This window comes from Scyliorhinus torazame, chromosome 21 (assembly GCF_047496885.1).
Source record: "Scyliorhinus torazame isolate Kashiwa2021f chromosome 21, sScyTor2.1, whole genome shotgun sequence".
NCBI lineage: Eukaryota > Metazoa > Chordata > Chondrichthyes > Carcharhiniformes > Scyliorhinidae > Scyliorhinus > Scyliorhinus torazame.
The window spans coordinates 106,435,532-106,461,244 of record NC_092727.1 but is presented as its reverse complement, the minus strand read 5'-3'; the positions used below and the strand labels follow the sequence as shown (position 1 = coordinate 106,461,244).

The 25,713-nt window shown below is 47.0% G+C and overlaps 1 long non-coding RNA gene across 1 annotated transcript; it reads right to left on the bottom strand.

Moving 5' to 3' along the window:
- Nucleotides 1–25,696, bottom strand: LOC140398027 (uncharacterized). The gene is made up of 3 exons (XR_011937390.1): nucleotides 25,651–25,696; nucleotides 858–1,038; nucleotides 1–189 (listed from the first exon to the last, which is right to left on the bottom strand). It is a non-coding gene; the product is annotated as an uncharacterized lncRNA (long non-coding RNA).
- Between the last annotated feature and the right edge of the window lie 17 nt (nucleotides 25,697–25,713).

The window sequence follows — 25,713 nt, the reverse complement described above, 5'->3', positions numbered from 1 at the left end:
TTGACTTGAACCGTGGTATCTCAAAGTGAAATTTATTGATTGTATGGTGAGTGATCAATTACATTGTGTGGGAGGCTGCCTAATCAGGCAGTGCAGAAGTGAGACATTTGTCCAAATCTTTTTGTCTGCGTCAACTGCTCTGCTTGGAAACCGAGTCAAAAACTGTTTAATAATTGGTGGGGCTGTTCACTGCGTTAAAAGAAAGAAACAAAAGGAGGTAGTTAGTTACAAAGAACAAAGAACAATGCAGCACAGGAGCAGGCCCTTCGGCCCTCCAAGCCTGTACCAGTCATGATACCAACCTTTACAACACCTTCAGCACTTCTTTGTGCCATATCCCTCTATACCCATCCTATCCATGTGTTTGTTAAGATGCCTTTTGAACTCCATTAATGTATCTGCTTCCACAACCTCCCCTTGCAAGCATGCCAGGCACTCGCCACCCTCTGCGTAAAAGACCTGCCTCGCACATATCCTCTAAACTTTGCCCCACGGACCTTAAATCTATGCCCCCTGGTGACTGACCCCCCCACCCTGGGAAAGAGTGCCTGCCCATCCACTCTATCCATGCCCCATGGATAGTTATTATATAGAGCTAGTAGATCAGACATTACAAATTCAATCACTTGGGACAGGATGAATCTTCCAATCTGACCCATCCATGGGAAGTTCCCGGAAAGCGGGACAGACAAGCCATACAAAACGCCATACACCTTGGCGGGACTGGAAGATCCCGCCAGTGGCCAATAGTGAGATGCCTCCGCCGCCAGAAAACACGCAACGAGAGTGGCCGGAAAATCCCAACCTTGGTTTTCGGAGATGTCCAAAAGAAAACACAAAATCCAAAAAAATCCAACCTTTCCCCTCAGGCTGTATGTAAATGTGGTCGGAATTCTCCATCCGTTCACGGCAGCGGGATTCGCCATTCCCGCTGCAGTGCATTGACAAATTCCCCGTCCTCGCTGGCAACAGTGCAGGGGCGAACTTGGATTGGAGAATCTTGGCCGTATGTTCTCAGCTTGCTTCAGCAGTCTGTAACTTAAAATGGGATAAAATACACAGGTCTTAACACTCAACTTTTATTTGGTTCGGAGATGCAAACTCCTTTGATTAGAAATTCAATTATCACTTTCAATTTCATGACGCAAAATTGTACGAAAAACTGTTTATCAAGCTGTGTAAGAAATATGTTCAGAGGAGGACATTTGGAGACTGATTCTATCTTTAGACTTTTTACCTTACAGTAACCTGCTGGTAGGTTTTGGGCAGCTGACCAGCAAAACATGCCAATCGCCCACCCACGCCACCAGCAAAGAGGCCAAAACCATTTCGAGGCGCAGGCACAATTTAAATGCCGGATTATTTTGGGCCCAGTCGAAGGAGCACTCTGGCACCTCCTGGCCCCTGCAAAAGTGGTTAGAAATGGATTATTAGTTTTAGCCTTTGCATGAGTGGTGCAACAACTGATCCAGCCACACTCCAGTCAGTTTTTGTTCCTTCCATAGATAATGAAGGAGAGTTGTATTATAACTATACCAGTCAGAAATGGGATTTGGGCACAGTGGTCAGCACTGCTGCCTCACGGCGCCGAGGACCCGGGTTCAATCCCGGCCCCGGGTCACTGTCTAAATTGCCCCTTAATTGGAAAAAAACATTGGGTACTCTAAATTTACTCTTAAAAAAAAGAAGTAGGATTTGAATTTGGGACTGAGCTGTTACCCAAGACCATTGAACTGACCAGTTCATGGCAGTTAATAACCTAACAAACTGCTGGAAGGATTGAATCACTGTGTCAGTTCCATGGTCAAAAGATATAAACTGATGGGCATGCTAACTTGCATTCATTAAATTTTAATGCCCATCAAACGTGCGCTTCTTGAGTGCCTTTGCAGGGTTGGTTAAACAAGGAGAGCTGAAGTTAATTGAAAAGTGGCTGCAAGAACAGGAATACTGAAGAAAACTCAGACTTAACTGTGTAATAGATGTTTTCCACGAATTGAATGTCCACCCAATAATTAATATGCATGTCTGGGCATAAAAAATAACTTTGGGCGGCACGGTAGCACAGTGGGTAGCACTGTTGCTTCACAGCGCCAGGGACCTGGGTTCAATTCCCGGGTTGGGTCACTGTCTGTGCGGAGTCTGCACGTTCTCCCCGTGTCTGCGTGGGTTTCCTCCGGGTGCTCCGGTTTCCTCCCACTCCAAAGATGTGCAGGTCAGGTAGATTGATCATGCTAAATTGTCCTTAGTGTCCAAAAAGGATAGGTGGGGTTATGGGGATAGGGTGGAGGTGTGGGCTTAAGGAGGGTGCTTTTTCCAGGGGCCGGTGTAGACTTAATGGGCCAAATGGCTTCCTTCTGCACTGTAAATTATATGATTCTATGAACTTACAGACCAAAGTTACGAAGACAATTATTTCAAATGCAGTGGCCTCCACTAATCTGTAACCAGATCCATAGCGGTTCTGGCATTTACAGTAAGCCCCCAGGAACTGCTATTCCACATCAAAATTCTGCGTTACAATATCAGGATTATAAGATTGTTATGTTTTGGGATTGTGTCTCTAATTTAAGGTAAAATGAAGGGGTGGAGGGATCTTGCAAACTTTTCTGATGTCTGCCTGACAGCAAGTTTGGGTGGTTTGATTGTTATAGAACATTACAGCGCAGTACAGGCCCTTCGGCCCTCGATGTTGCGCCGACCTGTGAAACCACTCTAAAGCCCATCTACACTATTCCCTTATCGTCCATATGTCTATCCAATGACCATCTGAATGCCCTTAGTGTTGGCGAGTCCACTACTGTTGCAGGCAGGGCATTCCACGCCCTTACTACTCTCTGAGTAAAGAACCTACCTCTGACATCTGTCCTATATCTCCCCTCAATTTAAAGCTATGTCCCCTCGTGCTAGACATCACCATCCAAGGAAAAAGGCTCTCACTGTCCACCCTATCTAATCCTCTGATCATCTTGTATGCCTCAATTAAGTCACCTTTTAACCTTCTTCTCTCTAACGAAAACAGCCTCAAGTCCCTCAGCCTTCCCACATAAGATCTTCCCTCCATACCAGGCAACATTCTGGTAAATCTCCTCTACATCCTTTCCAATGCTTCCACATCCCTCCGATAATGCGGCAACCAGAATTGCGCGCAATACTCCAAATGCGGCCGCACCAGAGTTTTGCACAGCTGCAACATGACCTCATGGCTCCGAAACTCAATCCCTCTACCAATAAAAGCTAACACACCGTACGCCTCCTTAACAACCCTCTCAACCTAGGTGGCAACTTTCAGGGATCTATGTACATGGACACCGAGATCTCTGCTCATCCACACTACCAAGAATCTTACCATTAGCCCAGTACTCTGTCTTCCTGTTATTCCTTCCAAAATGAATCACCTCACACTTTTCTGCATTAAACTCCATTTGCCACCTCTCAGCCCAGCGCTGCAGCTTATCTATGTCTCCCTGTACCTTGTAACATCCTTCCGCACTGTCCACAACTCCACCAACTTTAGTGTCATCTGCAAATTTACTCACCCATCCTTCTACGCTCTCCTCCAGGTCATTTATAAAAATGACAAACAGCAGTGGCCCCAAAACAGATCCTTGTGGTGCACCACTAGTAACTGGACTCCAGTCTGAACATTTCCGATCAACCACCACCCTTTGCCTTCTTCCAGCTAGCCAATTTCTGATCTAAACTGCTCGATCACCCTGAATCCCATGCCTCCGTATTTTCTGCAGTAGCCTACCGTACGGAACCTTATCAAACGCTTTACTGAAATCCATATACACCACATCAACTGTTTTACCCTCATCCACCTGTTTGGTCACCTTCTCAAAGAACTCAATAAGGTTTGTGAGGCACAACCTACCCTTCACAAAACCATGTTGACTATCTCTAATCAAATTATCCCTTTCCAGATGATTATACATCCTATCTCTTATAAACCTTTCCAAGACTTTGCCCACAACAGAGTTAAGGCTAGTCTATAGTTACCGGGGTCGTCTCTACTCCCCTTCTTGAACAAGGGTCCAACATTTGCTATCCTCCAGTCTTCTGGCACTATTCCTGTAGGCAAAGGTTACTTAAAGATCAAAGCCAAAGGCTCAGCAATCTCCTCCCTAGCTTCCCAGAGAATCCTAGGATAAATCCCATCCAGCCCAGGGGACTGATCTATTTTCACACTTTCCAGAATTACTAACACCTCCTCCTTATGAACCTCAAGCCCTTCTAGTCTAGTAGCCTGAATCTCAGTATTCTCCTCGACAACATTATCTTTTTCCTGTGTGAATACTGACGAAAAATATTCATTTAGCACCTCTCCTATCTCCACGGACTCCACGTACAACTTCCCACTACTGTCCTTGACTGGCCCTACTCTTACCCTAGTCATTCTTTTATTCCTGACATATCTATAGAAAGCTTGAGGGTTATCCTTGATCCTACCTGCCAAAGACTTCTCATGTCCCCTCCTGGCTATTCTTAGCTCTCTCTTTAGGTCCTTCCTAGCTAACTTGTAACTCTTGAGCGCCCTAACTGAACCTTCATGTCTCATCTTTACATAAGCCTCCTTCTTCCTCTTGACAAGTGTTTTGACTGCTTTAGTAAACCACGGTTCCCTTGCTCGACCACTTCCTCCCTGCCTGACAGGTACATACTTATCAAGGACACGCAGTAGCTGTTCCTTGAACAAGCTCCACATTTCCATTGTGCCCATCCCCTGCAGTTTTCCTCTCCATCCGATGCATCTTAAGTCTTGCCCCATCGCATCATAATTGCCTTTCCCCCAGATATAACTCTTGCCCTGCGGTATATACCTATCCCTTTCCATCACTAAAGTAAAGTAATCGAATTGTGGTCACTATCACCAAAGTGCTCACCTACCTCCAAATCTAACACCTGTCCTGGTTCATTACCCAGTACCAAATCCATATGGCCTCACCTCTCATTGGCCTATCTACATACTGTGTCAGGAAACCCTCCTGCACACATTGGACAAAAATTATAGTTTAAAGGGAGCCCAGATTGTTTTATACTGGGAAGAAATTACAAAATGTTTACAAGTGATGACAATGGCAACAGCCTGGATGCTAACAGTGAATAAAAAGTGAGTCTCCAAGGTCCCAGAAAAGTGTTGAGAATGTTGGGTTATAAACAGTGCCTTAAACTGTCACTTAATTTCATGATAGAGTAGAGTTGGGAGTCTAAAGAATAGTTATTCAGCATTTCTACATGGATACAAGGCTCATGTGATTCATAGTCATTGTAATAGGCTTTGAGATTGGAAGGGTTCAGAGGAGGCCATTATGATATCAGATTATAGACTTTCCTAAAATATCACAAACTGGCACAGACAGGTTAGTTTTGCCAATGTCCAGGTCAGAGAAAGCATCGAGAGACTTAAAGACACTATGGTTAGCCATGCCGGGATGGAGGTAGAAGCTCATGCTCAGATTGGAAAGACAAAATGTGTGAGGAGTTAAAAAGAGACTGAAAGATTCGCCTAGCTTTAGCTAAATAGAACAATCTCCAAGAAAATTCACATCATGAAACACAGTTCTGGAGTTAGACGTTTCCAGGCTGGGAAAAGGAAAGATCAGAAGTAAACCCTCGGGAGCCAAGAATAATTTTGGACTAATTCTGAGAATTGAATGCATACATGATAGACTGTGTGAAGTCTTCCTCTGACATGTGCTTTCTTGGTTGTATTAAAATAAAATATTCTGTTCTGTGGTTTAAAGCTTCTATAGCGTGTAGCCAATAATGCTTTTAGCTTGGTGTTACAGTACAAGTCTTAAAACATGAAATCTCATTATATTATCCTTTCAGCTATTAAATGGAAGTTTAAATGTCTTTGGTAATAGGTAATCAGTCTCAACTGATCATAATATCTGCATCAATTCATAGAAAATGCCTGTGTGAATCTTTACACACTGCTTCCTTTTTGTAGTCAAACTATCCAGCTGAGGTTTCACCAGGGTCCTTCTCTGTCCCCTCAACACTGAGTTAAATATCGCTAACCAAACAAAGACACTTGCAGCAATGTCAAGAACGTGGGAGCATTTGAACCTTTCTGTTAGTAGCCAGATTAAAGTGGCTACATAATTGGTATTCACAAAAACTACCGCCATCAATTTTGAGAGGCATCTATCCTTGGCACTGTTGGCTCCAGCTGCACCCTGTTCCTGAGTCACTCAATGTGCAAAAATAAAAATGGGCAGCCAGTATTTTTAGCATCAATATGAAATAAAGATGTCAGACGTAACACGATCTGTTGCGCGTCAGCTGGTCCTTTAGAGTTCTATGACCTGATATTTCGATATATTTAAGCAGTTGCTGCTTCATGTATTTTAAGGTCAGGCTATCTCCATGCTATCTACAGACAACCCACTTAATGCACAATGCATTGGTGACGAACACTCCTGGTTCTCACAAAGACTGAAGTTAAACTGAAAGGAAACATTCGGAACCCGCAGATATAAATAAAGTGCAGTCTTTATTTCCTTCATCATACCCTTAACAAATGGCTCCCGGCTTGGTAGGAAGTTATTAAATTCTAAACTTTGACCTGAGGTTATAGGATCCAATCAGACGTAGTATTCGTTAATTAGATGTATTGCAATGAATGGATAACTCGTGTTGTAAATTTCCAATATTAAACTGGTTTGAAAACACATGAAAGTTACTTTAAGTAAGTGATGAGCATTGCTGCCTCACGCCGCCGAGGTCCCAGATTCGATCCCGGCCCTGAGTCACTGTCCGTGTGGAGTTTGCACATTGTTCCTGTGTCTGTGTGGGTCTCACCCCCACAACCCAAAGATGTGCGGGGTAGGTGGATTCACCATGCTAAATTGCTCCTTAATTGGAAAAAAAATAATTGGATACTCTGAATTTATATTTTAAAAAAGAAAGTTAATTTAAGTAGACAGCAAGGAACTCAAGAACTTAATAAAGGTAAATCACTATAGTTTTCTTTCATCCGGCCACCAGTTTAACAATATATATACTTCATATCGATATTTGCAGTTGTCATATGGGTCAGAGGGTACATAGCTTTATAGTAATAGGAATATCAACAAATTGTGATGGGCAAGTCATTTAAGGAACATCAGGCTAAATATTTCTCTGGGATTTCTTCAATTATTTTGTATGACTTCCACTAATTTGTTCATTTGTCCATAGACATTTCTGGACTATGTAACTTGACTCTGCTGCGGTTTGCCTCCAAAGATTCATTTTTGATCCCAATGAAATATGTACATGCTTGAAATGGGTTTCTGAAGTCCAGCAAGTGGATGCTGGCAGAAACTAGAGAAAGGGAACTCAGCCTATACTGGAACAGGTAGATCCAAAGTCGACCCACTTAATTTCAGCACTGATCCTGGGGAAAGCTTACTGCTGCCAAATTAAGGGCCTGATCACCTCTTAATGTGGCAGGCTTTCTCAAAAGGAAGCAACAAGGATTCTCACCAGCTCTCCAGTCCAATTGTACCTGTTCTAGTTGCTGGATATTAACATCTAAACCTTTAATTCAATGTAAAACAGCACTGCAGGAACAATGGGAGCACCAGCTACTATCCTGGTGCTATCACAATAGGAATAAGGATTAAGTTCCCTTTAAGGTATGCAAAAAGGAAAAGGTTAACTCGGACAAATGTGGGCTGATGGGCAGGTGAATTTATAAGTGGAGAACAGGGAAATGTCGGACAAACTAAGCAGTTACTTTGCACCTGTCTTCACGGGACAAGGTACAGAAAATCTCCCAGAAATTCCAGGTGACCATGGGACTTTGAAACTGAGGAACTAAAACAAATTAGTGTTAATGAAGAGGTAGTGCCTGAAATACTAATGGGATTCAAAGTTGAAAAAGCCCTGGAACCAGATGAACTTCATCCCAGGGTGTTGAAGGAGGTGGCTAGAGAGATGATGGATACATTGGTGCTTATCTTTCAAAATTCTATAGATTCAGGGAAAGTTCCTGCAGATTGAAAAGTAGCAAAATGTAAGGCACAGTCACCATAGTCCCAGATGAAAATAGGCTGCTTTCCCCTTTGAAGGGGAGAGCTGACTGGTGGTTGTTTAACCTGAGGATCACCACACCTCAGGCAAGGTTGAGAAGGCGGACCTCCATGAATAACCTCAGCCGGTGCAGGACTTGAACCCGTGCTGCTGGCCCTGGCTCTGCATCACAAACCAGCTGTCTAGCCAAGTGAGCTAAACCAGCCCCCTGCAGCAAATGTAACCCAATATGGTAACTTGGGAGCACAAAGTAGACTGTCGAATGCAGTGTTTAAAAGAAGGAACTTCTTTCTTTAAATAAATAACATGCTTGACTCAGCAGAAAGAAGTAGCAGTATTAGCTATGAAAACAGGAGCACGAGTGAAAACAGGTCTTGTTTACAGGTCACCTTCTTGCAGACTGGAAAACCCACCAAAATCCATACAAAACCCTCAATAGACGTCAGAGAAACAATTACATAGGAGAAAGGCTTATAAGAACACTCTGCAATCAAAATGACACTCTGTAGCACTTCTCTCCCCTTAACTTCCAATCCCCCATCAGGAGAGAAATACAACAAAAGTAATGTCTTAACTATATGAAAGTCTGTAAGGAGCATTGCGATTGCATTGTGACGTATGTAATATCACTGGCGAATCTTGCAACGGTTGATCTGGAATCGTAGGTGAATATGTAGATAGGAGAATCTGAACATGAACGGTCCTCTTCCACTCTCTCAGCCGAGTCAACTACCTGGAAACACAGGAACCACTTCCCGGTGAACATAACCTTCTGCCGCGTCATCTGTAACAATTGCTGATGCTGAAACTTTTCCACACTCTGAGCTGTAACATAAACGAACATGGGCTTGGTGTCGGTGTGCAACTCTTCCATGTTGCAGTCTCACGACCAAAGATACTGGACTTCAGCCTTCTACCACTGGATAGAGCCAGATTGAGGAGTGTGGTGTGATACAATACTGGAATAAAACTCTTGAGAGCTTTGTACTCAAAATATCGCCTGCCAGCCTCCTCAATCCCTCCTTCAGAGTTTGAACAGCTCGCTTCATCAAACCATTCGAAGCTGGATGAAACAGCACAGTGTGCACAGCGCATATACCATTCTTTTGCATGAATTCTTTAAATAATTCAATTGTAGACATTGTGCCATAATCCAAAACAAGTGACTTTAGTGGAGCATCAGTTGCAAAAATTTGACGTAGCTTTTCAGTTGTCACAGGAGCTATAATATATATCCTCCAGCCATTTCGTATGTGCTTCTACGACAATCAAAAACATGTGGTTCATGAAAAGTCCTGCATAGTCCACATGCAGCCTGGATCATGGCCTATCAGGCCATTCCCGAGGATGAAGTGGTGCTAGTGGCAACATCTAGTTGACTCGATGGGCCGAATGGCCTCCTTCTGCACTGTAAATTCTATGATCTATGGTCTAGTTTATCTGACATACCAAACAGGTTTTCGAGGTCCAGGTCATTATTAGGCCACCAAACATACGACCTGGCTAAACCTTTCATTCTAGAAGCACCTGGATGAACCTCATGAATTTTATCCATGACTTGCAAATAACCAAGGGGTGGTACAACCATTCTTGACCCCCCCACATTATGCATCTATCCTGCACATTGAACTCATCCCTGTGCTTCACTTAGGGATGTGGGGAGTACACCGTGCCAAGTATCCACCGCATCAGGCCATTGCCTGAGGCCCGCCCCGCTATTCTCCGTCCCCGACCGGCCGAATTCCCGACGGTGAGGTTCTAATCTGGTCCTGCCGTCGGGAACCTCGTGTGACGGCTGCGGACTCAGACTGGGGCCGCCACAGTCGGGGGAGGGCCAATCGGAGGGCAAGGGGGGGGGACCTCATTTGGAACTGGGGGCTATGTGTGCGGGCAGTCCAGGTTGGGCGAGGGGCCAATGCGGGGCACTATTTCGGCGGTCCAGGTCCGCGGGCTGAGTCCGCCATGGAGCACGGCGTGGCCGCTGGAGATCGCCGCTGTGCACATTCGTGTCCTCTGACCCGGATGTGCGGGGGGGCCGTAACGGCAGCTAGAGCTGCGAGCTCCACGACAGCTGCCTGCTAGCCTCCTGCAAGGTTGTGAATCTGTGGCCGTTTGATACCAGTTTTCCTTAGTCCCAGAAATGGAGAATCCAGTCCAGGGTTTATCATCTCAACCCGCAGGGCCTGTCCTACACAGTTCTAAAGCTGAGGTCACAAGGTGGTCGAGACAGATACAGAAAGAAGTGGCTGACACAAAAAGAAAAGCTGCTGTTGAGCGCTGGCTGGGCCAGGCCACGGGCCCAGAGCACTTTCACTCGGTCATGTTGGGGCCAGTAGTTGGCTGTGCCTCCGGGGGGGGTGGGGGGGGGGGGAGCAACTACGGGGGTGGGTCCCTGTGTGAGAGCATCTAATGGGCAGCCGTCCCGCTGTGTGGCCTACCCCCCCCCCCCCCCCCCGGTTACCTCCTGGCACTTAGCCGTGCTGGGGACACTGGGTGTCCTCTTTCTTCTGTTGCCCTTTGTCTCTTGCAGTTCTCCCCTTTCCTACTTGCCCTGCCTTTTTTCTTGGTGCTTTTATTCCCCCTCCCCCACCTCCTACCCTCACCCTCGCTGTCCCCCCTGCACCCCCCCCACCCCCACCCCCGCTCTTCTCCCTTTCTCGTCCTTATTTCGTGATCTGTCCTGCGCCATTCCCCCCCCCCCCCCCCCCACCCCCCACCCCCCCCACCCCGCTCTTTGTTTTACTGGGTGCAGGTTACAAACAGGTCCTGGAACAATTTGGTGAACAGCTGTCCCATTTTGTGGAAGTCTTTCTTCGATCCTCTGGCATATTTTGTTTCCCCTAGCCTGAGAAAGTCTGCCAGGTAGGACAGCCAGTCTGCAGCCTTGGGTGGTGCTGCCGATCGCCAGCCGAGCAGGAGTCTCCGACGGGCGATCAGCAGGCAAAGACCAATGCATCCGCCCCTCTCCCCATGACAAGCTCTTGCTATTCTGATACCCCGAAGACCTCCCTCACCCCCACAATCCTGGGCAAGGACTCAAAGAAATACGTCGAGTACCGACACGTCTGGGGTAGGCCCAAAACATGTGCATGTGGTTGACTGGGCCCCCTGGCACCCTTCACACTTGTCCGCCACCTCCGGCGCTCATTCTCGTCCTGGTTAGGTGCGCCCTGTGCACCACCTTTAGCTGCGAAAGGCTCAGCCCTGCACACAGTCTTCTCCTATCTCCCTGCCTAGTTCTTCCTCCCACTTCTTTCTTGTCTTATCCAAGGGTGAGCGTAACTCTTCCAGCAGTCGTCCGTACATGTCCGCACAGTTCCCCTCCCCGAGCCCGTCTCATAGTGTGCGTCCCAGTATCCGGGGCAATGTTGCATTTTCCTTGCAGACGAAGTTTTGGACTTGGTTATATCGGAGTTCATTCGCTTTCAGGAGCTGGAACTTGTCCGTAAGCTCCCCAGGGTCGCTAATCTGCCCTCTAACAGTCAGTGTCCCTCTTCTTGTCTCCACCTTTTGAAGAAGACGTCCATTGTCACAAGTTGTGGTTTTTACAGATGGGGGCCATGGTGGACTTCTCGGTCAGACCAAAGTGATGTCGCATTTGGTTCCATGTTCGAAGTGTGGCAACTATCACTGGGCCTTTTGAGTATTTCTTTGGGGGGATGGGAGTGCGGTCAGGGCCTGTGCTCAATGGGACGTCCCTGTGCAGGAACTCTCCTCCATTTTGATCCATTCTGCTCTTGGTTCCTCGACCCATTCCCGTACCCTTTCCGTGGTGGCCGTCCAGGGGTAGAACCGAAGGTATGGGAGGACCAGGCCTCCCATGTTTCTCCTCCATCCTTTGCAGGAACTTCTTCCTGATCCTCGGGCTCTTTCCCCCCTAAACAAACGCCATGATTAGTTTATTGATTGTGGTGAAAAGGGCCTGGGGGACGAAGATTGGGAGGGGATCTGACCAGGAAGAGGAACCTGGGCAGCACATTCATCTTGATCATCTGCATTTTCCCCGCCACGGAGAGGGGGGGGCGAGTCCCACCTCTGCAGATCCCTTTTAACTTTCTCCGCCAGACTCGTCAGGTTCCATTTGTGGATCCGTATCCAGCCGTGGGCTATTTGGATCCCCAGATGTTGGAATTTGGACGAGGCCAGTTTGAACGTTGTAATCTGAGGAAGTTCCAAACTTCTTCAGTGTGTTTAATTATTCCTTCCATGTTGGCCAAGGGGTTTGAGATGGAGCAGGTCACCCCCATAGAGTGAGACTCTATGCTCTTTGTCACCCCTTTGGATACTTCTTCACCCCTTCACCGCTCTGAGAGCAGTCGCTTCTCAATCACCAGTGGCTCAATTGTCAGGGCGAACAGTAGGGGGGATAAAGATCATCCCTGCCTCGTGCCTCTGTGCAGCCGGAAGTATTCAGAGCTGGTGTTGTTAGCCCGTACACTCGCCATGGGATCACTGTACAGTAGTTTCACCCACAAGGTGAACCCTGGCCAAACACAAACCATTCCAGTACTTCTCTGAGGTACTTCCATTGGGCCTTGTCGAAGGTCTTTCCTGCGTCCAGGGAGATGATCACCTCTGGTGTTTGATGTGTTGGGTGTTCTGGATCACATACAGGCCACCAACACTTGAAGTAGTGCAACGCTATTTTATTCAAAGGTTAACTATTTAAACATACTTTAACTGTGGGTAAATACGATACCAGCTTTAACTAAAGACCTTTGCCTTGTCCTAACCAGTTGATGCACTCAGCACATGGTGAATGTCTGTGTTGCAGGCTGTGAGCTCTGGAGGGTGAGACCTCCCCATTTTAGTTGCAGATTACTGTCATAATATACACCAGTATATCATGGTGCAGACACACACAGATGAACACACAGTGGGACCAATCAACACACACAACACTGCAGCCAATCACCAGTTAGAGCACACGCACTATAAAGACAGGGGGCATCAGAGTTCCCACTCATTCGAGCTGCAGCTTCCTAGTAGGACAGAGCTCACAGCCTGCAGCACAAACATTCACCATGTGCTGAGTGCATCGACTGGGTAGGACAAGGCAAAGGTCTTTAGTTAAAGCTAATATTGCGTTAACCCACAGTGAGAGTATGTTAAACAGTTAATGACTCAATAAAATAGTGTTGCACTATTTCAAGTGTTGGTGACCTGTATGTGTTCCACGGATCCAGAGCGCCCAACATAACAATTACATAACCATCGAGGGCTTGTGATATACGCAGAATGCCTTTGTCAGCGAGAAGAGCCGCCGTGGGGTGGGGGGGTGTTTATCCTGGCCCGTCTCCAAACTCACATCCACGTAGTGTAGAACGTGGTCGGAGATTACTATTGCGGAGTACTCCGCTTCTACTAACCCTGGAAGAACCGATTTCCTTACAACAAATAAGCCGATCCCAGTGTAGACCCTGTGGACCTGGGAGAAGAAGGAGAACACCTTCTCCCCTGAGTGTGTGAACCTGCGTGGGTCCACTGCCCCTAACTGCTCCGTAAAGGTGATTAGTTCCATGCTTGCCTGTTTCGCTGATTTGGGGCTGGCTCAGTCTGTCTGTAGGTCCTGTGTGCTGTTGAAGTCCCTCCTCAAAATGATACGGTGGCAGTCTATGTCGGGAATTTATGCCACGGTTTCCTTTATAAAGTCAGAGTCATCCCAGTTTGGACAGCACACATTTACAAGTACCACTGGTGCCCCTTCGACTACACCTCGAAGCATGACATCCGGTCCCCCTGGATCTGTAACCGTCTTTGTCGCCATGAATGCCGTCCTCTTGGTGAGCAGTATGGCCACCCCCCCTAGCCCTTGTCCCGTAACACAATTGGTATGTGCGTCCTACCCAGCTTTTTCTTACCCTCAGTCGGTCTTTCTCCCACAGGTGGGTCTGTTGGAGGACTATTACCTCAGCCTTCAGGCTTTTCAGATGGGCAATGAGTCTGCATCGTTTCACGGGGCTGTTAAATCCCCTGACATTCCACCAGACTATCCTGATGGGGGGGGGGGGGGGGGGGTTCTGTACCACTGGCCCTCCTGTGGGACCAACCATACTTACCTCGTGGATGTGGCCCTGCCTCCTGTGTTTCCCTTTGTTTGGCGGCCATCCAAAATGGCTGTTTTCAAAGCCCTTGTTCCTGCTGCCGCCATGTGCGACCTTCCGCAACCCTCCCCCCCTCCACCCTCATCCCCCCTTTCGAGCCCTCAGTTCCCACTGGGCCTGTCTAACACTTTTGTCTCCCCCCCTCTCCATGCCCCTGTGGGCCTTCCCCCCCTATCCTCTCCCCCCTGCCCCCACTTCAGCCCCTCTGCCTAGAGTTTTACCCTCCCTCTGCCCGGCACTCCCTCTCCGCCGGGAGTTGTGCCGCAGCCTCACCATACTTCCCTGTGCTAGCCTGCTCATTAGAGTGCCCCCCCCCCTCCCCTGTCTCCTCACACCCCCACCCAGGGAGCAATCTTTACATTTCCATGCACGTTGCTTTCTCTCCTTCTCTCTCATGTATGCATCTTTCTGCCTCCCCCCCACCTTCCTGGGACTTGCATTAGTATGAAAGCGAGGATACTTTATTCCGCGTGATTGTTCATTAAAGTTCATTCATATTGTTGTTGCTGCCGCTTTCCCAGTCCATGCCTACACACAAACCCACCTGCTTCGGCAGGTGCGGTAAAGTAATGTTCCTTGCCCTGGAAGGTTACCCACGTGGAGCTTGGATGGATACAGCATCCCGAAGCGACATTGTTTTTGTACAGGGTTGTCTTGGCTTCGTTAAATTCGGCCCGGTGTTTAGCCAGCTCTGCCCCAATGTCCTGATACACGGGGTCGAGTGCCCTCCCCATGTGCACGACCGCGTGTGCCTTGCTCAGTTCAGGATCTGCTCTCTATCTTGGAACCTGAGTAGCTTGCCAATGATAGCCCATGGTTGGTCCCCTGTTTTGGAGTGACCCATGGGCGCTGTGGATTTCTAGGGTCTTGACGAAGTAGGGTTACGGGGATAAGGCAGGGGGAATAGGCCTAGATAGGGCCAGTGCAGACTTGATGGGCTGAATGGTCTCCTTCCGCACTGTAGACATTCTATGAATACCTTGGATGGCAAATCCAGTAAAGGGAGATGAGTCAAGGTGTCCAGCTTTACACTATCTTCCCCGGCCCTGTACATGATATTGTACTCAGAAGCTGACAATGTAAGTACCCAGTGCTGTATTCTTGCTGAAGCCATGGCAGGAATATATTTCATTTAATGATCAATAAGGGTGCAAATATTATCACAGTTTCCTCCCAATAGCACATTAAAAGCAAGTGCAGAGAACACAGTCTAAATAAGGTCCAATCCGTCAGCTAGTGACTATATTGATTATGTATGGCACTGATGTTTGTTATTTATTGTCCCTCATTTCTTTTGCTATTAAGAGAAATTGGCGAATATCATGGCTCCAACATAAATTGTCAAAAAGTCGAATCTTGCTGATTTTTGTGAATTCAGGTGAGAATCTTGTTGGAATAAATAGTGGAGCTCCCATTCAGCCTCAACAAGACAGTCCGCAGCCTTAGTTTTTTAGACGGCAAATATTCCCCTAAAAAAAATGAACAACTGAACTTTCCGTACATGGAATTGGGGACTTACCCCATGGCATGGATAAAATATTGCCTAAGAGAAGGTTGGGGACTTGCTTGCATTGATGGCCAGTTGGGAGTTGTGTCCCCAAGCAGAATTGAGGGTAGTATTACCCATGTTTTCAGGAGATAAGAAATAAATAGAGTGAATTGTGAGGGAATTGTGATGAATCCGTACTCCTCCATGTTGAACACCACTTGGAGGAAGCATTGAGGGTGACAATGGTGCAGAATGTCCTCTGGGTGGGGGACTTCTATGTCCATCACCAAGAGCGGCTTGGTAGTGCCACCACAGACCGAGCTGGCCGGGTCCTAAACGTCATAGCTGCCAGACTGGGACTGTGGCAGATACTGAAGGAACCAACATGAGAGAAAAGTATACTTGACCTCATTGTCACCAACCTGCCGACAGACTTTGATCAGATCTAGCAGCTCAAGACTGGGCATCCATGAGGCGCTGTGGGCCATCAGCAGCAGCAGAATTGTACTCAACCACAATTTGCAACCTCATGGCCTGGCATACTCCCCACTCTACCATTACCACCAAACCAGGGGACCGACCCTGGGTCAATGAAAGTCCTGGAAGGCATGTCAGAAGTAACTTCAGGCATACTGAATAATGGGTGACAACCTGGTGAAGCTACAACACAGGAAGGAATACTTGTGTGCCAAATAGCATAAGCAGCATGTGATAGACAGAGCTAAGCAATCCCACAACCAATGGATCAATTAATCAACTCACTGGAGGAGGAGGCTCCACAAATATCCCCATTGTCAATGATGGAGGAGCCCAGAACATATGTGTAAAAGACAAGGCTAAAGCATTCGATTTACTCCATGTGGTATCAAGAAATGGCTGAAGTCACAGGATACTGCAAAGGCTATGGGCCCTGACAATATTCCAGCAATAGTGCTAAGGTTTGTACTCCAGAACGTACTGCGCCCCTAGCCATGCTGTTCCAGTACAGCTACAACATTGGCATCTAACCTGCAATGTGAAAAATCGCCCAGGTATGCTCTGCACACAAAAAAGCAGGACAAATCTAACCTGACTACTTACTGCCCCATCAGTCTACTCTCAATGGAAGGGGTCATCGACAGTGCTGTCAAGCTACACTCACTCAACAATAACCTGCTTACGGACGCTCAGTTTGGGTTCCGCCAGGGTCACTCAGCTCCTGATCTCATTACAGCCTTGGTTCAGACATGGACAAAAGAGCTGAATGCCAGAGGTGAGGTGAGAGTGACTGCCCTTAACATCAAGGCAGCATTTGATGAGTAATACATCAAGGAGCCCTTGCAAACCTGGAGTCAATGGGAATCAGGGGGGAAACTCTCCGTTGGTTGGAGTCATAGCTGGAACAAAGGAAGATGGTTCTGCTTGTTGGAGGTCAATCATCTCAGCTCCAGGGCATCACTGCAGGAGCTCCGCAGGTCCTGGGCACAACCATCTTCAGCTGCTTCTTCAATGACATTCCTCCCATAAGGTCAGAAGTGGGGACGTTTGCGGATGACTGCACAATGTTCAACACCATTTGCGACTCCTGAGATATTGAAGCAGTCCATGTCCAAATGCAGCAAGAGCTGGACAATATCCAGGCTTGGGCTGACAATTGGCAAGTTACATTCGCACCACACAAGAGCCACGTAATAACTAACTCCGACAAGAGAGGATCTAACCATCACCCTTTGACATGCAATGGCATTACCATTGCTGAATCCCCCACAATCAACATCTTGTGGGTTACCATTGACTAGAAACTGAGCTGGACCAGCCATAAAAAATACTGTGGCTACAAGAGCAGGTTAAAGACTAGGGATTCTGCAGCGAGTAATTCACTTCCTGACTCCCCAAAGCCTGACCACCATCTACAAGGCAAGACTGTAATGGAATACCCTCCACTTGCCTGGATGATTGCAGCTACAACAACACTCAAGAAGCTCGACACTATCCAATACAGATAGTCAGCTTGATTGCTACCCCTTCCACAAACAATCACTCCCTCCACCACCGACGAACAGTGGCAGCCTGTGCAACATCAACAAGGTGCACTGCAGGAACCCAAAAAGGCTCCTTAGGCAGCACCTTCCAAACCCACGACCAGTACCATCTAGAAGGGCAAGAGCTGCAGATACCTGGGAACACCACCACCAGGAAATGCCTCTCCAAACTACTTATCATCCCGTCTTGGAAATATTTCGCCGTCCCTTCACTGTCACTGCGTCAAAATTTTGCAACTCCCTCCCTAACAGCACTGTGGGTATACCAACCCCTCTGGGACTGCAGCAGCTCAAGAAGGCAACTCACCACCAACTTCTGAAGGGCACCTGGGTATGGCCAATAAATGTTGATTTAGCCTAACCCGTAAAATGAATTTGTTAAAAAACAGAAAATTACCATTCGCTCCCATCCCACTAAGGAATTTAAGATTCGTATCCTTGTGATTAAATCCTGCCATGGCCTTGACTCTCACTTTCTCTGGAAGGTCCTACAGCTCTTCCTCAACTCTGACCTCTTGTGCACCTCCCTCTTCCTTTGTCCCAGGGGCCAACAAGGCTATAAGCTTTGGCATTCCCCCCTTACACCTCTCGAATTATTTCTCCTCCTTGAAGGCACTCCTTAAAACCTCACTGTTTGACCAAGTTTCATGTCAGCTGTTCTAATGTCTCCTTCTTTAGAATGTTGTCAATTTTGGTTTGGTAATGCTCCTGTGGAGCACAATAGGATATTTTATTCTTTTGGGGGGTGCTATATAAAGCTACGGTGAACTATAATGTTCATTCTCAATTGTCTAAATCTTCACAATCCCTTTGTGCTGACTCTGCTTTCATTCTCTAGGCAGCTAGAGTTAGCAACTTTGGGTTTAACTAGTGGTCCCCTGCTCCTGCAAATGTTTAGTAAGTTACACTGCAGAGAACAGGCAGATTCAGTCCTGTCCAGAGAGTCGGGTTAGAATGATACTTCAATGTGTCACAAATTGGATGGAAACTCTGTGAATCAGGAAGCCTGGTGATGTTTGGTATCTTAATGCGCTGTTTCTCAAGTGATTATCTGTACAGTGATTCGATCAAGATCATATGGAGGAAATGCCTTGAGGGAAGAGAAGCAGTCGACCCTCTGTGTGCTCGAATATCATCAGCAGTGTATTCAAGAGTGGCAGTCACTGGCTTAGGTCTATAATCCCCTTTGTCTTTGTTTAGAGGCCTATTAGGACCATTCAGAAAGAAAATGCTCTTTATTTGACGGATGACGTGATCACTCTGGTAACAATCTCAAAGCTATTAAAAATGTACTTTGTCCAAAGAATTCTGAAAATGCGTCATGCTAGACATATGGAAGCATTTCTACGACTGGAGACGTAGATAATAGTAGCGGAAAACATTTAGCACATTTTTAGTGACTGATACAGTGGTGTTCTGTAAACATGTAGCTAGGAGATACACTTAACTTGTAATGGCATTGATGGACCAGCAAATTGTTCATTTTATACAGGATAGATTTTTATCTTGATTATCAGCAATCATGTACTGCACTTTAAGACAACTCTGCTGCTTCTTTGAATTTATAGTTAAAGAGCTTTGCATTAAGACATGTGTCATCTTTTGGGTTTTATTCAAACAATTAGCCTGGTCTGAAGTGATCTGTCTGAATTTTTCCTTGAGTGCAGTGCCACCTGCTGGGTATAGGTTTATCATTTACCATTCTTTCCTACAATATTAACCAGAAGTATTGAAACACAGTCATGTTAAATTGTAACTCTCCCAATAGCTAACCTGCTGTCCTTAATTTTCTTTCATCGCGCTATGTTCATTTTTGTAAATTTACAATTTTTGACTTAATCTGCTTATTTTGCCAACTGTCTGCTGAGCCGGCCCAACAAAACATCGGCCGTTAAACCACCTCCCTTTTATGCCTTCCAGCATCTACTTTAAAATTGGGGACAACTACAACAAAGAAGTGACCTCTTTAGCCGAAAGATTGTCTGGTATGGTCATGTGCCAAAATGGAAAGGAATGCCGCCAATCCTACAAACATTTGGGGCGAGATTCTCTGACCCCCCGCCGGGTCGGAGAATCGCCGGGAGCTGGCGTGAATCCCGCCCCCGCCGGTTGCCGAAGTCTCTGGCACCAGAGATTTGGCGGGGGCGGGAATCGCGCCTCGCCGGTTGGCGGGCCCCCCCGCTCGATTCTCCGGCCCGGATGGGCCGAAGTCCCGCCGCTAAAATGCCTGTCCCACCGGCGTAAATTAAACCACCTACCTTACCGGCGGGACAAGGCGGCGCGGGCGGGCTCCGGGGTCCTGGGGGGGGGCGCGGGTCGATCTGGCCCCGGGGGGTGCCCCCACGGTGGCCTGGCCCGCGATCGGGGCCCACCGATCCGCGGGCGGGCCTGTGCCGTGGGGGCACTCTTTCCCTTCCGCCTCCGCCACGGTCTCCACCATGGCGGAGGCAGAAGAGACTCCCTCCACTGCGCATGCGTGGGAAGCTGTCAGCGGCCGCTGACGCTCCAGCGCATGCGCCGCCCGGAGATGTCATTTCCGCGCCAGCTGGCGGGGCACCAAAGGCCTTTTCCGCCAGCTGGCGGGGCGGAAATTCGGCCGGCGCCGACCTAGCCCCTCAAGGTTGGGGCTCGGCCCTGAAAGATGCGGAGCATTCCGCACCTTTGGGGCGGCGCGATGCCCGTCTGATTTGCGCCGTTTTGGGCGCCAGTCGGCGGACATCACGCCGTTTCTGGAGAATTTCACCCCTGGTTACAGTTGTTTTAACATAGATCCCCTGCCAACAGGTCATGCCATGAGGAGATGCTTATTTACTGTGCCCTTATGTCCTTTCAAAGCTACTTTATCACATCATTAGTTTGAATGCCAAAGACAACTCTATTGTGTTGAAAGTTAACAGACCTATAAATATCAAAGCAAATTACTGCTGATGTTGGAATCTGAAAGAAAAACAGAAAATGTCGGGCAATCTCAGCGGGTCTGCTAGCATCTGTGGAGAGAGAACGGAGCTAACCTTTTCAGTCTGGATGACGCTTTGTCAAACCCTATAAATAGGTTTGGTACGGTCATTGGAGAACCTTCTACTGTCAGTCTCATTTCAGAAAATAAGTTCAGGAGATATATGTAAAATATATAAATATAAAATGTCTGTTCAGTGTATTTAGTTAGGGTGAAAACTATCGAAGAACATAGAACATAGAACATTACAGCGCAGTACAGGCCCTTCGGCCCTCGATGTTGCACCGACCTGTGAAACCACTCTAAAGCCCATCTACACTATTCCCTTATTGTCCATATGTCTATCCAATGACCATTTAAATGCCCTTAGTGTTGGCGAGTTCACTACTGTTGCAGGCAGGGCATTCCACGCCCATACTACTCTCTGAGTAAATAACCTACCTCTGACATCTGTCTTATATCTATCTCCCCTCAATTTAAAGCTATGTCCCCTCATGCTAGACATCACCATCCGAGGAAAAAGGCTCTCACTGTCCACCCTATCCAATCCTCTGATCATCTTGTCAAAGCAGAACTGATAGCGAAAGCATTCCCGATACCAATGCCCCATGACAAATACCACATCTGAATATTTCTGGACCTTTAAACAAATCATTATAACCTTATTATGATATTGGAACTAAAAATATCCAATCAGGTAACTGGATAAAATTAATTGCTGGAGACACTAAACAGGCAGCATCTGGAGAGAGAGAGAAACGGTTAACGTTCGATATTTCGGCAGAACAAAAGGGGGTAACAAAGTTTGAGCAATTGCAGAGCTAAGGAAAGACAGAGGTACAGACCTGGCCAGGGTGATCACCATGATCATAGTTGGCTCTGCACGTGCGTAATCTATGCCGGCAATTTAAACATCATTGCATTTTCTGCAATGACCATTTTTAAATGTCTGCAATGTTCCTTTGATTGTGTCGAAGCACCTCAGGATGCAACATGATCTATGCAGAAAACCTGAATATTATTGCGCTTCCAGTAATATTTTTTTCTTTCTTTTTTTTATAAATTTAGAATACCCAATCCATTTTTTTCCAATTAAGGAGCAATGTAGCGTGGCCAATCCACCTACCCTGCACATCTTTTTGGTTGTGGGGATGAAACCCACGCAAACACGGGGAGAATGTGCGAACTCCGCACAGACAGTGACCCAGAGCCGGGATTGAACCTGGGATCTCGGCGCTATGAGGCCGCAGTGCTAGCCACTGCGTCGCCATGCTGCCCTTGCACTTCCTGTAATGACCATTTTCAAAAAGAAACGAAAAGGTGGAGGGATTAGGTGAAGGATGAAAGGGAAGGCCTGGGATAGGGTGGGTGGCAAAAGAAATTAAAAGAGATGAAGATGCAAGACCAAATGGGACAAGTAAAGAAACACAAGGTTGGGCTAGAGAGATAAGAATGCGAAAGGCTGGAATATCACTAACTACTGCCATCCAGAACAACAAACACAAACAGAAAAATAAAACGTTGAGTTATGATCTGAAATAATTGAACTCAGTGTTCAGTCATGTAATTGTAAAGTATCTAATTGAAAAATGAAATGTCCGTCTTCGAACAAGAGGCAGAACACAGGGAGGTCCAAGTGGAGAATTAGCTCAGGGTCAAGCTTGTGGACTGAATGGAGGTGTTCTGCAAAGTGGTCACCCAATCTGCATTTGGTCTCCTGAATGGAAAAAGGTCCACAACCTGAAACATTAACTGGCCTTCTCTCCCCATTGACGCTGTCAGACCTGCGGAGTAACTCCAGCACCTTTTCGGTTTTTTTTCAGATTTCCAGCAGCTGACTTTGTATATTTTGCCTTTGTCTCAGGTAACTGGATTATAATTAAAACTGATCAATGCCTTCGGAATTTCTCCACCTGGAGAAGATTAAGTACGCCATCCAAGGGTCGGAGGAAGGCTTCCTGGACACTTGGAAGCAGTTTGTTGGCAGGGGAAGGAATGGAGAAGAGGGAGGAACTAAGCCAATCCAGAGGGCAGCGAAATGTACATAGGGTCAGTTAAACGAAGGACAAAATAAAACTCTCTGTATAATACAGGAAATTAGCGGGGGCAAGAAAAATGTGATGTATATATACAACTGTTTATAAATATGAGAAATGCCAATAAAAAGATTTTTTTTTAAAAACTGATCAATGCCAGCAAAATAGCTAAACCGCTGATCGTTCTGTATTAACACAGCATTGTAGAACTTTGCATTTTTGCCCTGTATTTTTTTGATAAACGAATGTGAGTGTACAATCCAGTTCACCTACATTTGTTTTTCTTCTTTGCTGTAGGGTTTCAGACATCTTCAGGAGTTCTCTGTACAATCTACAGACCGGTTATATGACATCCAGTGCCATGGATAATATAGTAGCTCAGACTAATACCAATACCTCAAGGGATATCCTTTATCATCATGTCCGTTGGACAGTTAAATATGCATATTTACACATAATAATGCGAATGAATCCTCCAAAGGATTTCATGTATAATAAATAATAAAAATACATCAATTTTACTGATGGGCTTTGTAATGCCTTCAGGGTGATTGAGGCTTCTGGGTGTGTAGATTGGATTGTTAATCATTACAGAAAAGGCAGCAGGTTGATCAAATCTACAATATATTCTCTGCCCGGCTTAATTTTTGGGTTCTTTCCATACTATTGGAATTTATCATATGTTCCAATAAAACATTCATCACACACGAAAGCACTGTTAGCCAAGGCAGTAACTCAGTTGTGTAAATTCCATCATGGCACTTGTTCAACTTTTAGGAACAAAGGTTATCGCCTCCTTGCCAAACAGATTGACAAATGTAAATCTACAATATGTGACCCATTTGACGCGACAATGTTCATTTAGACCACCGCTCGAGTGGCTTTCTGGGCCTGCACAGATTGAACCTCCTGATATCTGCAGGGGAAACATCTTCCTCAAAGATCACGATTGGCTGACAGCTAATGAGACACTCCCATTGACAGAGGATATCAAAGGGAAACCCACGTAGCCATCTAACACCCTGTAGTCCTTCCTGGAACACATGCCACAGTCTACATACTAAAGACAATATCCCCCCACCCTCTCACACACCCCTTCCACTCCCACCCCCCAGAACCCCCCATGGTGGGACATTGTATGAAATGTTCAGAACACACAGGGTTAATGTCATATCATAATTAACCACGAGATGGAGCTAGAGGCAGAACTATATAAAGCACTGACTCACAGGCTTCTGGGAGAGAAGGCTGGAGAGGAACAGTGAGAGAGATCAGGGGCGCGATTCTCCGACCCCCCACCGGGTCGGAGAATCGCCGGGGGCCGGCATGAATCCCGCCCCCGCCGTGTACCGAATTCTCCGCCACCAGAGATTCGGCGGGGGCAGGAATCGCACCACGCCGGCCAGCGGAAATTGCGTTGGTCGGCAGGCGCTCCCCCGGTAATTCTCTGGTCTGCGATGGGCCGAAGTCCCGCCGCTGTCAACCACGCCAGCTGGCGTGGATTGAACCACCTTTCGAACGGCGGGATAAGGTGGCGCGGGTGGGCTCCGGGGTCCTGGGGGGGGGCGCAGGGCGATCTGGCCCCGGGGGGTGCCCCCACGGTGGCCTGGCTCGGGATCGGGGCCCACCGTGGGGGCAATCTTTTCATTCCGCCTTTGCCATGGTCTTCACTATGGCGGAGGCGGAAGAGACCCCCTCCACTGCGCATGCGCGGGGATGCCGTGAGCGGCCGTTGACGCTCCCGTGCATGCGCCGCGCGGCAAAGTCATTTCCGCGCCAGCTGGCGGGGCACCAAAGGCCTTTCCCGCCAGCCGGCGGGGCGGAAATCAGTCTGGCGCGGGCCTAGCCCTTCAAGGTGAGGGCTCGGCCCCTCAAGCTGCGGAGAATTCCGCACCTTTGGGGCGGCGCGATGCTGGATTGATTCGCGCCGTTTTTGGCGCCGGTCGGCGGACATCGCGCCGATTGCGGAGAATCCTGCCCCAGAGTACAGTTATAGATAGGGTGTAAAGACTAGTGTTAGTAGAGTGGAGATTGTAGATTACTAGATTATTGTTTACTATAGCAGTAAGTGGTCGAGCTTTAATAAGTAGCGTAAATAAATGTTAGCTTCGTTAATGAACTTAGCTTCTGTGGTCTTTGTGAACACTACGACATCCATCCTGACAGCAGAATTACAAAGAACACCACACATGGCACGCCTGAGATTGACAGTAAAAGCAGTAATGGAACGGCCTGCCACTTTTATGGAGGAGATGTATCAGGTACAGGCTAGACACATTCCAACAAGAGGGAAACGTCAGGGTTCCTTGGATGACCAGAAAGATGGAAAATACAATAAACAGGGGGAAAAAAGACACGTGTTAGATGAACTCTTCAAACGAAAACCAGGCAAAATGCAGTAAATTGGGAGGGGAAGCGGAGAAGAAAATAAGGAGAGACTATCTGAGAAAAGGATGTCAATTAACATAAAAGGTAACCCCAAAATCTTTCACCAGCATGCAAATAGTAAGCGGGTGGTAAGGGCGGGTGATGCCTTGTAGGGCAAAGAAGGTGCAAGTACAGTGCAAGGCTGGAATACTTAATGCGTACTTGGTATCCATGTTTGCAAAGGAAGAGGATGCCATCAGAATGCTGTTAAAAGTGCAGGCGGTGGCGGTAATGGATGAGGTGAAAATTAATAGGTAGAATGAACTGAAAAAGCTGGCTAAGCTTAGAATGGATTCATGAAATTGGATCTATAGAAACTTTGATGGGGTGCAGAAGATGGGTCTTCACCCTACATCTAGCCCATGCAGTGCTCGGCTGAACAACACATGTTGCATCAATTGACAACATAATCAATTCCCCAGCAGAGAGATTCTTAACTGGCAAACACAAAATTCAAACTGAAAAAAACTTTGCTTGTTCACAAACCCCAAAAGACTGCTCACAAGGCAATTGTATTTAGAATACATTCTAAGTCACAGAGAAGCAATGTTTATGGAAGGTTTGAAACACAGTCTCTGTAACCCTGCCATACCTGGAAACATACTGCTTTAGTTGCGTCACAATACATTGCTTGTGGTTGCTCAGCAACAGATGC